Raw genomic sequence first — 9226 nt, 5'->3', positions numbered from 1 at the left:
CACTTTTAAGAAATGTTTATAATATTTAAGAAGCATGTGCTCTGATATTAGATATTAGGCCTTGAAGAAAGAACAATGTGGCTTACTGCTTCATGGATGTAATTGCAGTTTCAGGGAAACTGTGAAAGCATCCCAGGAACCCATCATATAGCAATGGCTGCTCACATGACCTACAATGTCTACAAGAACAATGAACTGCTGTACACGTAAAATGGCTCAGATGGTGTATTACATGTTACAAATATTTTTGCGTAAGTTTTGATAAGTCCATGTTGGGAGGTAGAGGAGGTTCAGGAGTATGTGGCTGGTTCTGCTCTCATGGCCATCCCCCTTGTTCTTTCTAGAACTTTCCCCACTGGGATCTACAGAGGTGAATTCTGAATTGTTTTGACACTATTCGCTGGATGCCTCATGTTTGATAGCTTCATTTACAAGATAATCTTAGAATGACTTGACAGTAAATTATGAATTATATTATTTTTCTTTTAAATTCTACCAATTTACCAAGATGACGCATGACCATCAAAGTTGTTGAAGCAGACATGCAGTCTTTTAATATGTATCAATTTGTTAACCTTTTGATGAACTTATCTAAAACACTGCTCTTTGAAGACTAAGTGGCTTTTATCGATTGGTCTGGGTTCTGTTCTTCAATATCCTCACACCAATTTGCACATATCTTGAATGTTTTACTTATAATATTGACTTACCCTGTACTCAAGGATCCCAGGATTAGCAAATCAGGTATAGACAATGCACACCAATATAAAGTGATACATTTCAGAAAATATATTTTTTAAGATGCTACGCAAACTTAAAGAACTAATTATTTTTGCTAAAATGGTGTTCAGAGAGAAGGTCCATTTAATAAATAAGCAAAAGACACAGTCACACAATTGTCGTTCTTGAAAGACGTAATGGTTCTGTGGCAAAATGAGACTGGGGTAAGTGGAGATGATGGCAGACCCAGAAGAGGAGGGGCTAGAACCATGAGGAGGCATGCAGATGTGCAAAGACTCAGGGTTACACTAACACCACAGGGTTCATTTGACTGGAATGTAGAATACTCAGCAACAATAATAAATAAGCTGACATTAGCCAGGACCAAATAGAGTCGGCATGCGAGACCATTCACAGAGTGGACACTGGCCCACAGTAAAACAAGAGACCCCTTGTCAGCTGACAGCACTGAGAACTCTTGCTGGCACTCTGACCTGCCACCCTGAATCATAACACTGAATCAGCCTTTGGAAAGTGTGATGAGTACAAACGCGAGCAAACTGCACCATAGTAAGAAGGTGGAAAAAAAGGAAACAGCCCATTTAAATGGCTGGCTTTGCCCAGTCCCTTTGAAGCTTAATTATAGACATCAGAGGAAGCCTCTTAAACGCTGGCTAAGACAGCAGTGTGAGGAGGGGAAAGTTTGCCAAAGGTTTTTAAAGTCTCCGGAAAGTGGTACAGTCCATGTCAGGTGATTTAGTTCAAACAACATGTAACAAGGTTTGCCTTTTAAAAAAAGAGAAAAAAATGATACTTTAAGAATTTCATATATAGGATTAAAAAAATCCCATGATGTTTTGCATACAAATATTCTCCCAAGCCTATCCACACTGGTCCTACCAAGCTAACCCAGGGAACAGTTAGTGGATGCACCTCTATATGGCTTGACACAGTCCAGGCAGGGATGCTAATGAGCTTCAGCTTGAAAGTCAAGGCTTTCCTCTGACCCGCACACTTCCACCTGACCCAGCTTAGCCCCTGTTTCCTCCCTTTTTGGCCTAAACATGTTTTATTTCACAGCAGATGGGAGCTCTTAGACAAACAGCTACATTGGAGCAAAGGCTGCTGAGCGAGGGAGAATCGGGTTCCCGCCAGCATCCCAGGAATGAGCTTCCTGATTCCAAGTGGTGAGCCCTAAACACACGCACCTATGAACAATACTAAATAGACTCAACGGGTTTTATGAATGCTTGTAAAAGCCAGTAGGATTTGATGTATATACAAATAAAAAGATAAAATATTAGTGTATGTGGGTAATAAACAAAGATCACAAATTTGAGAGTGGGTGGGAGGCACGGGAGAAATTGGAACTGGTAGAAGAAGGGTTAAGACAATGTAAATACAATATTCATGTATGAAATTCTCAAAATATCAAGAATATTAAGTAATAAAAGAAAAATAATTTAGAGTTGGTTTCCAAGGCAGTATTAGTAAATAGAACTAAATTGTGGGCAAAGCTAGGAAGGTTTTGAGAAAACCTTTAGTAGAAAGCCTGTAATTTTGATAAGTTTATTGGTAAGAAATTAAATAAGAAGAATGACAATATTGCCAGAAGCTGGAGGAAAGGGGCTGTTTTTTCAGATTAGTGGATGAGTTTTACCAGCACTGAGGTTCTGCAAAAATAAAATTGGAAAAATGATATTTTGACAATAATGAATCCTCTTACCCACAAATAAAGAATATGTTCTCATTTAATTATACCATTAGCTTCACTATAACTTATTTTCAATATATAGGACATGCACAGTTTTCAACAGGTATGTTTGGAGGCCTCAAAATGTGAGCCTATTTCCATGTTGCTCAAAGGTCAGAGAGTTAGAGCTTATTTTTAGTTCCTTCAAGGTTATTGTGCTTCTGCCTCAAACAAAGGTCCTACCTAGATGTAGTTCAGAGAGTTCTGCTCTCTCAAGATAATTGTCTACAGGTGTGGCTAATAGCCAAACCTTGTGCTCCAGAAATAGAGAAGTAGTTTGTTCCTAACTGAAACAAGAGTCTAAGGATCCAACTAAGTTTCAGTTCTTTTTATGGATATAAAAAAAAAAAACCCAGGGAGAGTGGTCTGCCCACAGAAAACCCAGGGAGAGTGGTCTGCCCACAGAAAACCCAGGGAGAGTGGTCTGCCCACAGAAAATCCAGGGAGAGTGGTCTGCCCACAGAAAACCCAGGGAGAGTGTTTTGCCCACAGAAAACCCAGGGAGAGTGGTTTGCCCACAGAATGTTTTGTCTAGGATGTAAGTGTCACTTCTTTTGTTTTAGCAACAAACTGTTCAACTATGAATGTAGCCTGAGACATTTTTAAAATTTAATTTAACTATATTTTTATTGAACCTTATTTATAGCATTTCACCAAGTTAGGTGAAAAAGACATAACAAGAATGTAGTGTATACAATTATAGTTTTTTGACTTCTTTTTTCAAATTTATTTTTCCATTCAAAAACTTACACTTCCTCCCCTCCTCCCATTTTCCTTCTGATCCCCTACTCATGATCCTACCTCCCCTCCCTCCTTAAGAGAGGGCAGGATAAATCCGGCCACACTGAACCTGATAGAAGAGAAAGTGGGAAGTAGTCTGCAACATATGAGCACAGGAGACCACCTCCTACGTATAACCCCAGTAGCACAGACAACAAGAGCAACAGTGAATAAATGGGACCTTCTGAAACTGAGAAGCTTCTGTAAAGCAAAGGACACTGTCATTAATACAAAAAGGCATTCTACTGAATGGGAGAAGATCTTTACTAACCCCGCATCAGACAAAGGTCTGATCTCCAAAATATATAAAGAACTCAAGAAACTGGGCATGAAAATTCTAATTAACCTAATTAAAAGATGGGGTACTGAACTGAAAAGAGAATTCTCATCAGATGAAGTTCAAATGGCCAAAAGACACTTAAGGTCATGTTCAACCTCCTTAGCCATCAGGGAAATGCAAATCAAAACAACTTTGAAATACCATCTTACACCTCTCAGAATGGCTAAAATAAAAAACACCAATATTAGCCTATGCTGGAGAGGATGTGGAGTAACGGGAACATTCATGCATTGCTGGTGGAAATGCAAGCTTGTGCAACCACTTTGGAAATCAGTATGGCGGTTTCTCAGGAAATTGGGAATCAATCTACCTCAGGATCCAGCAATACCACTCTTGGGAATATACCCAAGAGATGCCCAATCATGCTACAAAAGCATTTGTTCAACTATGTTAATAGCAGCATTATTTGTAATTGCCAGAACCTGGAAACAACCTAGATGTCCCTCAGTGGAAGAATGGATAAAGAAAATGTGGAATATATACACATTAGAGTACTATTCAGCGGTAAAAAAATAATGACATTTTGAATTTTGCATGCAAATAGATGGAAATAGAAAACACTATCCTGAGTGAGATAACCCAGACCCAAAAATATGAATATGGTATGTACTCACTCATTAGTGACTCTAGCCATAAACAAAGGACATTACGCCTATAGTTAGCAAGCCTAGAGAAGCCAAATAACAAGGTGAACCCAAAGAAAAACATATATAGATCCTCCTGGAAATTGGAAGCAAACAAGCTTGCCGGGCAAAAGTTGGGAGCATGGGGGTAGGGTTAAGGGGACTGGGGTTGGGGGAAGGGGAGAGGGGGAGAGAGAAGGGAGAAAGGAAAGACTAGAGAGAGTTTGGGGGAGTGGGAGGGTGGAGATGGAGGAAGGGTGGATATAGGAGCAGGAAAGAAGATATCTACATTAAGGGAGCCATTTTTGGGTTGGCAAGAGACTTGGCTCTAGAGGGGATCCCAGGTGTCCATGGGGATGTCCCCAGCTAGGTTCTTGGGCAGCAGAGCAGAGGGTACCTGAACTGGCTTTGCCCCACTATCACACTAATGATTATCTTGAATATCACCATAGAATCTTTGTCCTATGACAGATGGTGATAGAGACAGAGACCCTCATCAGAGCAGCAGCCTATGACTTTCTTTTTTTTTTTATTTCAATTTATTTATTTATTAAGGATTTCTGCCTCCTCCCCGCCACCGCCTCCCATTTCCTTCCCTCTCCCCCGATCAAGTCACCCTCCCTCATCAGCTCGAAGAGCAATCAGGGTTCCCTGCCCTGTGGGAAGTCCAAGGACCGCCCACCTCCATCCAGGTTTAGTAAGGTGAGCATCCAAACTGCCTAGGCTCCCCCAAAGCCAGTACGTGCAGTAGGATCAAAAACCTATTGCCATTGTTCTTGAGTTCTCAGTAGTCCTCATTGTCCGCTATGTTCAGAGAGTCCGGTTTTATCCCATGCTTTTTCAGACCCAGGCCAGCTGGCCTTGGTGAATTCCCAATAGAACATCCCCATTGTCTCAGTGTGTGGGTGCACCCCTCGCGGTCCTGAGTTCTTTGCTCGTGCTCCCTCTCCTTCTGCTCCTGATTTGGATCTTGAGATTTCTGTCCCGTGCTCCAATGTGGGTCTCTGTCTCTGTCACCTTTCATCGCCTGATTCAGGAGGATGCCTATATGTTTGTCTTTGGATTCACCTTCTTATTTAACTTCTCTAGGATTGGTATCTTCATCTCTTTGTATCATGTTAATGCAGTCTTTTGTCTTACTACTACCTTTTTGGGTTAGGAGTATTTGAAGCAGTTGGAAATTAAACACAGGTGAATTTTTAGTACTCACTGGAATGCCCTCTTGATACTTTTCTATATGTTTCTCCATTTTATTATTTTCGTTCACGTCTTCATATTCTTTACTATATTTCTAAATCCAAACGCCTTTACCCTGGCGAGAGGTGTTTTTGTTGTGGCTGGTCTCTGACAGATAGGTCTACAACATTTTATGTTCTTGATATTTTTAAGACAATGTCTGAGAAACATCATACACAATTGATGGGATCAGATTCAGAGACCCACAACTAAACACTAGGGAGTCAAGAAGGATGAAGAATTATAGGAGTTAGAGGAATCCAGGAGACCATGAGAACATGGCCCACAGAGTCAACTAAGCAGGGCTCATAGAGGTAGGCATACAGAGACTGAAGCAACAAACACAGACCCTGTATGGATCTGAGCTAGGACCTCTGTATATACTTTATGATTGTGTAGCTTGGTGTTCTTTGGGACAAGAACAGTGGGAATGGGGACATGTTTCTTACTCTTTTGTGCTGTGGAATAATCTTTCTTTACACTGTGAAATATGTGTTGCTCAAATTGTTAATAAAAAGCTGATTGGTAAATAGCTAGGCAAGATTGTTGGGTAGAGAGGATGCTGGGAAAAAGAAGGAGTCAGAGGAGTAGTGAACACACGAAGAGAGAAGCAACATGGACAAGACATAGTATCGAGAAAAGGTAGCATGTCATATGGCAAAGCAAAGAAAAAATGGGTTAATTGAAAATGTAAGAGTTAGACAGCAACAAATCTGAGCTATTGGTTGAGAGCACTTATAATTAATATTAAGCCTTTGTGTGGTTACTTGGAAGCAGCTTTCAGGACAGAAAGGTCCCCCTACACCTTTGGTTGTGCTTGGGTCCTGTTTCCACCAAGTGGGTTGCCTAGTCTAGCCTTGATAGAAGGGTTTGTGCCTAGTCTTCTTGTAACATGTTATGGCATGTTTGGTTGATATATCTGGGAGGCCGGCTCTATGTTTTTGAAGGGAAACAGGAGGAGTGAGTTGTGGGGACAGGGGAGGTAGGGGAAACTGCAGTCATGATGTAATGTATGAGAGGAATAAAAGTGTTAATGTTTTACATAAACTGCTGATCATTTACTTTTACTGAATAGAAATTTAACTTTATATAAGACAATGAATGGTACACATAAAAGGAAGGAATATGTGATCAAAAAATAAAACGGGGCCGGGCCGGGCGGGTCGGGAAGAGGAACCAGGTGGGCTGACAGACAGGCCGAGCCGCTGAGATGAGGCCCCAGATTCCAGTCATGGTCAAGACCCTCAAGGACAAGGAGGAGATCGTGATCTGTGATCGAGCCTCGGTCAAGGAGTTCAAGGAGGAAGTCTCCCAGAGGTTTAAGCCTCAGCAGGATCAGCTGGTCCTGATCTTTGCAGGCAAGATCTTCAAGGATGGAGACACACTGAACCCGCATGGGATCAAGGATGAGCTCACAGTCCATTTAGTCAAGACCCCTCAGAAGGCTCAAGATCCAGCGGCCACGCCTACTTCTCCCCCTTCCACTCTTGACTCTGCCTCTGCACCCTCCACCACACCTGCCTCCCCTGCTGCCCCTGCCCAGCCCTGCAGCTCTGGCAATGCCACTTCAGATTCTGGCAATGGAGGAGGACCCTCTCCAGTGGCTGCAGAGGGGCCTCCAAGCACTACTGCATCGATTCTTTTTGGCTTTGGGGGCATCCTTGGTCTAGGCATTCTGGGCCTGGGTTCTGCCAACTTCATGGAGCTACAGCAACAGATGCAGAGACAGCTCATGTCCAACCCTGAGATGCTGTCATAGATCATGGAGAACCCCTTGGTCCGGGATATGACGTCAAACCCTGACCTGATGTGCCACATGATCATGGCTAACCCCCAGCTGCAACAGCTGATAGAGAGGAACCCTGAGATCAGACACATGCTCAACAACCCTGAGCTCATGAGGCAGACAATGGAGCTTGCTCGAAACCCAACCATAATGCAAGAAATAATGAGGAACCAGGGCCGGGCTCCCAGCAACTTGGAAAGCGTTCCTGGAGGGTATAATGCCCTCCGCCGCATGTACACCGAAACCCAGGAGCCCATGCTCACAGCTGTTCGGGAACAGTTTGGCAACAATCCCTTCTCTTCCCTGACCGGAAACTCCAACAGCATATCTTCCCAGCCTCTTCGGACAGAGAGAATCGAGAGCCCCTCCCTAACCCCTAAAGCCCCTCCCCTCCCAACTTCCAGGCCCCGAATCCGGTGGGGGAGGGCCCCGGAGGGTCGGGGACCAGCCAGGTGCACCCCACAGTCTCGAACCCCTTTGGGATCAGTGCGGCTAGCCTGGGGTCAGGGATGTTCAACAGCCCAGAAACGTGGGCGCTTCTCCAGCAGATCTCTGAAAACCCCTAGCTTATGCAGAATGTGATCTCAGCGTCTTACATTCACAGCATGATGCAGACACTAGCCCAGAACCCTGACTTTGCTGCTCAGATGATGGTGAATGTCCCGCTGTTTGCCGGGAATCCACAGCTTCAGGAGCAGCTCCGCCTGCAGCTCCCTGTGTTTCTGCAGCAGATGCAGAACCCAGAGTCTCTCTCCATTCTCACCAATCCCCAGGCCATGCAGACCCTGAAAACTGAAGCTCCTGGGCTGGTACCAAGCCTTGGCTCCTTTGGGACATCCCGGACCCCTGTATCCCTGACAGGCAGCTCCCGGTCTGCCGCCAAGGCGCCCCCCTCCCGCCCCTATTCCCCAGGCCTACAAGCCACGCCTCCTCCCAAGGCGGGTTCCAGTGCCTAGCAGCAGCGCATGCAACAGATGATCCAGTTTCTGGCTGGAAGTGGAAATTCACAGGTGCCAATGTCAGAAGTGAGATTTCAGCAGCAGCTGGAGCAACTCAATTCCATGGGCTTTGTCAGCTGTGAAGCTAACCTACTGACCCTGATGCCGCTGTTGATCTAAGCTAAGAATCTTAAGCAATAGTGCACAGGGTACCTTTACTGCCCTTCCTCTGAAATCAGATTGATTGTCTGACTGCTACATTAATCGTTATCATTGAGCCTTCATCCAGCAACTAATGGAAGCAGATACAGAGATCCACAGCTAAGCCGTTGGCTGAACTCCTAGAGTCCTGTCATAGAGAGGGAGAAGCAATAATATCAGCAAACAGGTCAAGACCATGATGGGAAAACCCACAGAACCAGTTGACCCGAACAAGTGGGAGCTCACTGACTCTGGGCTGATAGCTGGGGAACCTGCATAAGACCTAACTACACCCTCTGAATGTGGGTGACAGCTGTATAGCTTTGGCAGTTTGTGGAACCACTAGTAGTGCAACCATTTGTAGCCCATTCCCTCTGGAGGAAAACCTTACTCAGCCTAGATACGTGGGGGAAGGCCTTGGTCCTGCCTCAATTAATGTGACAGGCTTTGTGAACTTCCTATGAGAGGCCTCACCCTCTGAGGAGTGGAAGGGTGGTGGGGAGGGGAGAAAGTGGGGGAGCAAGAGGACAGGAGAGAGAGGGAACTGGGATTGGTATGTAAAATAAGACTGTTCACTTATAGACTTAGACCAATCATAGATTCTATCCTGAGAATCCTGAACTGTATAAATAACGCCCTTTAAAAGGGAAAGCCCAGGGGAGCCAATAAGGATAGCCTGAATTTGGCCTGACAGTGCCCCAGGAAGGATTGTACTGATTGGCCCATCGACAACCAAGCAAGGAATCAATGGAGAAATCTTTAGTCCTGCCCAATTTAGTAAGAGAATCTTTGTCTGCTACAGAAACAAAACTTAGAGTTCAAGGGTAATGAGAATCTCCCACAGGCTGT

At 44.2% G+C, this 9226-nt stretch overlaps 1 pseudogene; it reads left to right on the top strand.

Annotated features, from left to right (window-relative positions):
- The first annotated feature begins 211 nt into the window (after positions 1-211).
- LOC121442237 lies at positions 212-8356 on the top strand (annotated as a pseudogene).
- Positions 8357-9226: the final 870 nt, after the last annotated feature.

This window comes from Microtus oregoni, unplaced genomic scaffold (assembly GCF_018167655.1).
Source record: "Microtus oregoni isolate MIOR12 unplaced genomic scaffold, Mior012 000088F_ref0000325, whole genome shotgun sequence".
In the NCBI taxonomy this organism is placed as follows: domain Eukaryota; kingdom Metazoa; phylum Chordata; class Mammalia; order Rodentia; family Cricetidae; genus Microtus; species Microtus oregoni.
This window is presented reverse-complemented; position numbering and strand designations above follow the sequence as displayed.